The 8333-nt window shown below is 44.9% G+C and overlaps 1 protein-coding gene and 1 long non-coding RNA gene across 4 annotated transcripts in view; one reads left to right on the forward strand and one right to left on the reverse strand.

The window, feature by feature from the left end:
- Positions 1–2181: 2181 nt before the first annotated feature.
- LOC128880388 (uncharacterized) overlaps positions 2182–8333 on the reverse strand; it is a 12713-nt gene continuing 6561 nt past the window's right edge. Inside the window, exons 2-3 of the long non-coding RNA XR_008457815.1 lie at positions 2399–2470; positions 2182–2248 (exon numbers count right to left, since the gene is read on the reverse strand). This is a non-coding gene — a long non-coding RNA (uncharacterized LOC128880388). The remainder of the gene's footprint in view (positions 2249–2398; positions 2471–8333) is intronic.
- Positions 5030–8333, forward strand: part of LOC128880384 (sushi, von Willebrand factor type A, EGF and pentraxin domain-containing protein 1) — a 32354-nt gene continuing 29050 nt past the window's right edge. For all 3 annotated transcript variants that reach the window (XM_054130414.1, XM_054130415.1, XM_054130417.1), the window contains exon 1: positions 5030–5309. The gene's annotated coding sequence lies outside the window, so the exon portion shown is untranslated. The remainder of the gene's footprint in view (positions 5310–8333) is intronic.

Consider the following 8333-nt stretch of genomic DNA (forward strand, 5'->3'; position numbering starts at 1 on the left):
CGTGGCTTCGACGTCGGAGGGCAGTTTATAAATATGTTTGTATATTTAATACTGAGTTGATGAAGACATTTCGTTTTGTATTTAGTCGATTTCCATCGTTCTGATGTGTTTGGGTATGCCCACTTAGCGTTTGATACGCTCACCTAGCGGGTAGCCACGCCTAGTTACTATTTGACCACGCCTACTATTGTTTCACGGGCCGCCACATACTCGGTACGTGATTAAGCCTACTCTGCGTACGATTACATTTTCTTAGATTCATTTACACCTACTTACTATTCAGCCATGCCTCCTCTAACTTTGACCACGCCTCCATTCTCCAAGAGGCGTGGCAATGAGGAACCACTCCTTCAAGTAAAAGATCACTCAACGTATGACTACTTTTTCTCAGTCTTAATTACGTCTACTTCCTATTCAGTCATACCTACTCTAACTTTGGCCACGCCTCCACTCCCCAGGAGGCGTGGCAACTAGGAACCTCTCCCCAAATTTAAAAATCTTTCAAATAACATCACAAACAATTCCCAGTGTCTCTGTGACACGTAAACAGACCTGCACACAGGGAATATCGGTGAATCGAAAAAGTTCCTCGGTTTAACCAATGAGAAACAATTCCTATGCATCTGATTTCATCCGCCCGGCATTTCACGGCGAAACGAGGCGCGCATGTGCTCAGAGAATAAAGAGGTCGTCGTAAATGCCCCGACGTTAATTTGCCAGGAGTTTTGTAGGACACGAACGCAAGGTGAGACGACGGAAGAGACGAGTCGGAGGAGCGGCACTCTCGCACACAGTCGCGTATCAGCGTAGTTACACGTTACAGTACGACACGCACACCTGCTCGCCAGCCGGACAACACTTCGAACGGTTTCTCGCGCGGGTCGACGTCCTGCCAAAACTGCCTAATCGTGTCGCTTGGCAAGACCTAACGCGAGTCACGATTCGCGATACGTCAACGTCGTGACTTGATTTTCTCTTTGACGAAAGTTAAGTAAACATTCTTTTTTGCTGGATGGTAGGTTACTTTACAGCGGATCTATCGTTCAGGATGATCGGTGGAATTGCAGGTTGGACAATGGACGCGTAGCTAGAGGTTTGCTTAGGGGTTTCGATGGTCCAGTGGTTCTCAATGTTTTTCTGATCACAGTGTTCTAAGAGCGTAGGTGAGTTTTTTGGATCGATGTAAACATAGTTTCATTCAAGTGCCAATGGTTCCAAGCTAGGATGAAGTTTAGAATTTGACGATATAAAGGGCGACCACGAAGTCACGCTTTATCTTCGATCAGAAGATGTTGGACAGGATGTGGTTTGTAAAGGGATCGCGATGGTCAAGGGGACCACAGTGGCATTTCCGCAAAACGGTGTTCAGGCAGTAAGCAGTGAACTACTTACGAGAGGTTAAACAGAAACTGTAATAACGTGTTCACTGGCTCTTCCAGATTTCACGAGTGGCAACGCTGCTGATGGCCATTCCAAGATAATTTCATAAACCATTTTTCAGGACACTGTGAAACGAGACAGAATGGTTGGCGATCGTTCGACGATCGGAATTCATCGTAAACGCGAAATGGAATTCATCGACAGGTCAACGTCCCCAAAAATGACTGATTGTAAATCGTTACGTCTTCTAGCCGCGCCTAATACAATGCCAGCCATAGCAATGAATTATTAATGCTCCTATAATAAAACAAAATTACTAGGAAGTCGAGCTTGTCGCAAATAAATAAGCGAAAGAAAGAATGTGGAATACATTTACCACGTTCTAATATTTTTATAAACTACTCAATCAGGATACGATTTATTCACACACGTTAGGTAATCGCTGAATGCTGCCAAGATAAATAATCAAGGAGCAAGGCTAATCGGTCAGGGTACCATCCGTAGCGAAACGTCGAATGGTTTAGAAAGTGTAACGAGATTTTTCTTCAATTGCTGGCAAATAGAAATCACAGAGAAGATAAACAGCTTTTACTAATTATCATGAACACTCCGTGCTACCGAGTCACTTTTTTCATGAAAAGAAAAGTACTCCAACTGAGAACAAAATATTCAAAATTAAATTTAAAGAAATCAAAGAAAATGATCGTACAGATACTCACGATTAGTTAGGTGAACGATCTTCCAAAAATGCTCGACCATAACCTTGTACGAGCGTCAATCGTCGTACCTAACGTTCGTGGGCTTCATTTGAATACTGGTCACGTTGTCTACTGCGATTTGTTTAAAACTACGTCGAGCACTGCTATTCCTGGCACAAAATATCTGCATTAGGTTGAAAGTTAAGTAAGAAAGGTATGTCGTTTCTTTAGATAATTCCTAATTATCTAAGCAGGAATTGCTTCCGCCTCTATTGTAATAAATTCTTGATTAACTGAGAGATACAAAGATAAACGAATACCTTGCTAATGGTCACCACTCAGCCATCTTTCTATTTACTCGGTACAGGATGTCTCCTTCGTGACGTCCAAGCCTGAAAGAAAGGAAGACAGGCGTGAGTCATGGAATTTTATTTAATTCTCGTCGAAGGTGACGTAACGAACGAATCAAAACAAAATTGACTATTTAATGATCAAGTACTGTTAATTTATTTAAATAGTATGGACTGTAAAATCATCGGGACCTTGATGCCTCGTAGAAATCACTCTAGTCATTGGAAATGATTTATGGATCGGTATCGTTCTCCGACCGTTGGCAGAAAATTGCAGCTGCGCAATCGATAGGACGAAGGAAAGTCGGGAAAGTGCGTAAGAGTCTTTGGTGGCCGAAGGAAAGTAGCCATGTAGAACTGGTGCTCTCGTTGATCCAATCGAGGCATATTCTCATGGCAAAATTGAAACTTCGGGATTCGATAATATCCGAAAGAAAATGTCGAAAGTTATTCGACAAAGTATTCCTTCGGACATCGCGTGGACAGCTTGATCATTACAGTTTCCAAGAACATTTTCTAATGACTCCATGGATGGTGTTAAGAAAGTTCCGCGGAGTTAGCTATTAAAAGCCATCGCAGCCTTGAAAAGCAGTAATCCAACGCTGAATCATATTTAGTAATTATTCCGCAGGCATCCTGTGGAATCATTTGTTTGGAATCATCAGAATTTATACTTCAGCTTTGATTTACAATTTAAAAATTCTAAGAGAAAGGAAAAGGGGTGTCTTAAAATTCTTCGAATCAAACTCGAATCATTGTCAGACAATTTTGCGACAAAAAGACCGCGCGCAAAGTGCATTCCGTTACCGGCTTATCGGGTCTGTTGCACTCGGAGGCGTTCAACCCGGCAACTCGTTGCACGCACGCGAACACCGACGAATCTCAAGCGACCTGGCTGTTTATAAATAAAACGGAATCGACGTCCTGGCGTCGCTCGACAAGCCGATAACTACCTTCGTGGGCAGTGCATCGAATTAGGGTCACAGTTGAGCAATACTCCCTCTGTGATCAGTTCATGAATACTTCAGAATTAGAATCTAATTGTGAGAATTTACTAATTTAATTATGCTAAGTAAGACACGTGACATGTTTTTCATTCGTTTGATATTTTTTCTATCTAATACATCGAATGTAATAACTTTCCTCTATACTTTGAGCAAATTGCAACATTTAATGCAAAGGCACGTCTGTAGTTGACAACTTCGGATTAATCATCGACTTTGATGAATGGGAGTAATCAGGCTCGCTTTCCATAGAGAAGGGGAGTACTCCTTGTTAAAAGAGAGGCTATTCCAGCTTCTGGCGAGACGTTTAGCCTAGACCCGCGATCTCTCCACGGAGATAATCAACTGCCGTCCAACAGAATGCAAAATCCATCGTTCGTAATTCATCCACGCGTGAAAGTCGATGCACGTGAGCTTGCGTCGATTATTCGTCGTCGAAGGAGAAGAATACGACTCCGAGCCCGTTACACAATTAATCGTGGACTGCGTATAGCACCTATACGTATCTCGGGATCACCGTGTTTCGAGCAACGGCCGCGATGCTATCCAGTTAGGGCAGAAATTAATCGGCCGTGTTAAAGTTGTGCTCCCCCTCTTTGCTATTTATGACGTGTTCCCGCGAGAGTACGTGCAACGATGCGCTGGTGGAATCGAGCATCATCTACGGCGAAACTATATCGCTTCCGTGGAATCACGCTTATTCCAACGGCGACTTTCATTCAAGTCCCGTCACGGGAAAAAAAGAAATCTCGCGTCGAACGTGTGCGTCAAACGCAGCGTCCAACTCGCTGGGCGACCTTTCTTGCGCGCGCGTCGAAGTCTCCGCCGAACGCGGACCAATACGACTCGGAGATCGTGTTGCGTTCTGGAGAAACGGGGAGAATTAGCGATCGTTTGAATTAGTTCGTTGAAATTAGTATTCGTTTTCATTATCGAGGATTCATGGAGGATAGTTTATGAAATAATTCCACTTTTCGGTGGAGGATGACGACGATGTAATAGTTAGTATTAGGTTGGCAAACCCACAAATCCTTAAACCCTCAAACCCTCAAATCCTCAAATCCTCAAACTCTCAAACCCTCAAATAGTTTTTGTAAACAACTAACACTAAAAGTACTCATTTTGAGCGAACAGGTCCACCGCTAGGTACCAAAGTAAAAGTAGTAGCCCGTTTTAGGACCACTTCCTCTAATCCTCGTGTTCAAAATTCCTCGTTACTTCCAAGTCGAAATAAAATCAAAGTCGAAAATCGTAACTCGAAAGGGGCCCCACCTCGACAAAAAATACTTCCAATCGGGAATTCCTCCTCCCCCGTTTCCCCGTGCCACAGAAGGTCGTTGCAGCGCTGATTCGAAATATTCAAACAGGTCGGAAACGCAACCCTTCTCGGGCTCCTCGCGATAAACAAACAAGGACTCAGTCTCGCTCGTGCGTCTCCGGCGTTCGCCGCGAGTCCTCCCGAACGGTCTCCACCTTTCCTGCGCCTACGTTCGTGTCCGACTTCCTTTTCTCTCTCTCCTCGGGCCGCCTCGCCGCGAAGGAGGCTCTCACCTCCAGCCAGCTCGCCGTTCACCTGGAGAGAGAGAGAACCGGGTCTTCAGTCTCGAACCGGTGGGCCGGAGGGAAGGAGCTCCGTGACCCTGAATCCATTTTCTGTCCGTCCGTTCGTCGTTTTCTTCTTTGTTTCGTCCTGCTGCCGGATCTCGCGTCGTCTCCTCGTCGCGCTTCCTGTAACGCGCGATTTTCCGTGTCGCACCGCGAGCTTGGTTCGATCGGTTTTGTGCAGTGAATCCTTCCACGGGGACGATCACAGTGGTGTGTACGTACATGTACCTGGGACGGAGAGGATTGCACCGTAGAACGTAGGAGCAACAAACGTAAGTTGACCGAAAATAAAAATGGAGCGCTTCCGGGGCACGGGCACTCCGAAGCCCTGCGAACACCTGTTTCGTGATGTCTCGCGAGAATACCGTCTTCGTGGCCCCCATGCGGGAATGTTCTGGTCAGTCTCAGCTAGCGCTATAGTCGGACGCCCATGGGAGTTGGCAGCACGGGATGCGTTGGGTGCTAGGACGTACAAGGAAAAGAAGAAATATTTCTCGGCTCTCTGGTGTTGTATGACTGTGTTAAGCACTTGGGAAATGATTTACTTGGTATCATACCTGAACGCCTCCTGATACTGCAAAAGCAGTAAGGCTAGGGCGCTGAGTAAAAAAGATGGAAGCATTCTGAATGGTCAATAGGTTCCAAATGTCCTTTTATGGAAATAAGGGTATAACCTGCATAGGGGTGGTTGAATGTATCATCAAGACGTTTACTTCCCTGGAAAGTTGATTTTCTGTTAGAATTTATTAACATGAAATAAAAAGTCGAGAAATGCGATGAAATGATGTACAAATAATAATAATGCGTTGTGATAATGTTTGTCGTTTGCAAACATGAAAAATTATGACTATACGAAGTGCTTTAAATTTAAGATTTTTGAAAAAGTGGAGTCAATGGATTTGGAACCACCAGTGCCAAGTCTAAATGTAAGGGCACCCTGGCCATTTATTTTCGCGTAATTTTCGAAACAAATAAATTTCCCATCGGTGTGGAAGCTGTTTCTCGCGTTGACCAGCAGTTCTCATGATTTTCATAGGCCCCATTACCGGTTCACGTGCCCACGGAACGCCGTGGGCGCCTAGGGTTTCGTTGCTCGAGGAACGAGCTTTCTCTTCCACAAACTCCGCGCCGCCGTTCTTACGCGGTTCTCTATAGCGAATTTTACGGGTGTGCGATTACGCTCCGAACGAGCAGCTCGTTCGAAAGGGAAAGTATAATTTATTTCCTTCCAAGAAAATCTCCCGAGAGATCCTTGGTAGGTCCTGCGAGACAGGGAAGGGGTTGCGAAGAAAATTGCCGAGGAAAATTAAGTTTACGAGATTACAACGCAACGAGATTGCCATTTCTAAGCAGTGGTTCGCGTTGCACGCATCAACGTGCGCGACAGCCCACCGAGCATAACGAAAATCGCGCGAGTTCCGCGCTGTAAGAGACCGAAGGGAACGGAGTACCGTTCAAGAACGCGAGCGCGAACGTTTCCGACCGAGGAAAAAGAGAAATATCCCGTCTTTCCTCTCGTTATTTCCCTTCGCAATTATTCCGGGCGATAAGCAATTCAGAGGAATTTTCATTGTAAGCTCTAACGGTCGGAGAGTACGAAAGTACGCTCGTACAGGTGCTTAACGTTATTCTAGAAGCTGCTGTAAAAAATATCCGAAGAGTATTTTACGTATATTGGACATTCCTTGTTTGTTATCAACTCCTCGTCACACAAAGATTTGTAATTGTAATTGTGTCGTTAAACGGATCACTTAACAAATGGTCACGTTTCACCTTGGAGGCTTGTTTGTAAAATAATAATCACTGCTGACGTAGCGAGGTACGATACAGTTCGAATTCTGTTCGATTGATAACACTGTGCAGTTATTACAAATTCCAATTTAAGCGTAAAAGCATCCAATTAAAAATTATTAAAGGGATCGAGGGTGCAGTTAAAATGGCGTCGCGACAACAGAACCTTAAATTTCCCTTAAAAAAGCGCGGATCGTGACTTCTCGCAACAGATTCACGCGAATCGAGGTGTAACTTGGTTAGAGTACCGTTAGATTCTGACGAGTCCGAACGAGTCCTAAGAAATTCCGATCGCGTAACAAATTTCGACGATCGGCGTCCTGGAGGCAATTCGCTCCATTCGTTCCGCTGTTCAACGGCTGCCACTTCACGCTCCCGATCTCGAATTGACTCACTTACATTCGTGCAACTCTGTCTTCGATCAAAAATGGCAAACTTAAACTTCCTGTATCTTTTAAACTAATTCAAATTTGATATAGGGATGACTTAAACTTCCCCTAATTTTACACGAAATATGCTAAAATCACTTGCGCTGACTGCGAATGATCGATTTGGTATCGAATCGCTGTAGTCTTCCCAAACAGTATGGGTCATCGGCGTAAGGCACGCTTTCTATGTAACCTCTGGCCTGCACCAACAATTACAACCGGTCGTTAAAGATTTTTCAGAGCACAGAATGCGATATGGTCGTTCCACGAGACTACTCGATTATGGCCGCACCCTGCGCGCTATTGGCCCGCTATTCGGACTATCTATCAGATCTAACCTCTCCAGCATCATAAATTCGAGAGAAAATTACACGCGAAATGTAACCGTTACATACACCTATATAAAACTTCAACGTATCCTCTCCTGCACAACGTATCCTCTCGAGAATTTTGAAAATTTCACGTTCGAAATTAACAGGCGGCCATAATCGACATAGACAGACTGTTAGGATAAAAAAGCAGCCTGCTCGTTGAAGGCTGAAATTCGAAAGTACACGGTTACGAAATGTTTGGGCGAGATAAAATTGCAATGCGGTCGGACAGCATCGCGACGCAATCAAGACACACCCTGTATAATATACACGGCATTCGCCTAGGCGCTCCTCTTACGTTTCTGTGTCTCGTTGTCCTTTGCGCCGGGCACCACGCAGCTTTCTTTGGCGCGATCCACGTGTCTGCTGCACCAGTCGTGGCTTTATCGGTCGACGAACCACGAGAAATGTGAAACTCGATGGCCCGCGGATAGCGCGACGTTGTAAAAGTACTGGGAAACGCCGAGTCGATGCTGTTGAGCGCAACGGATCACCGATCGCTGGATAATCTTGAGGTTGTTAGCTCAAAACTTGTACAATGTGGTGTTTAAGCGACTACAGTCTATAGGAATGGGTTCCTCGACGCGATAATGGCTCAGTTGTATTGGTTCGCTCGAATCATATTGGTCCGCCGTGCAATAGAATTCCGATCGTCGAACAATCTAGTGGTTGGTAGCTCAAAACTTGTACAATGTGATTTTTAGGC

The sequence above is a fragment of the Hylaeus volcanicus genome, chromosome 7 (genome assembly GCF_026283585.1).
Source record: "Hylaeus volcanicus isolate JK05 chromosome 7, UHH_iyHylVolc1.0_haploid, whole genome shotgun sequence".
Taxonomy (NCBI): Eukaryota; Metazoa; Arthropoda; class Insecta; order Hymenoptera; family Colletidae; genus Hylaeus; species Hylaeus volcanicus.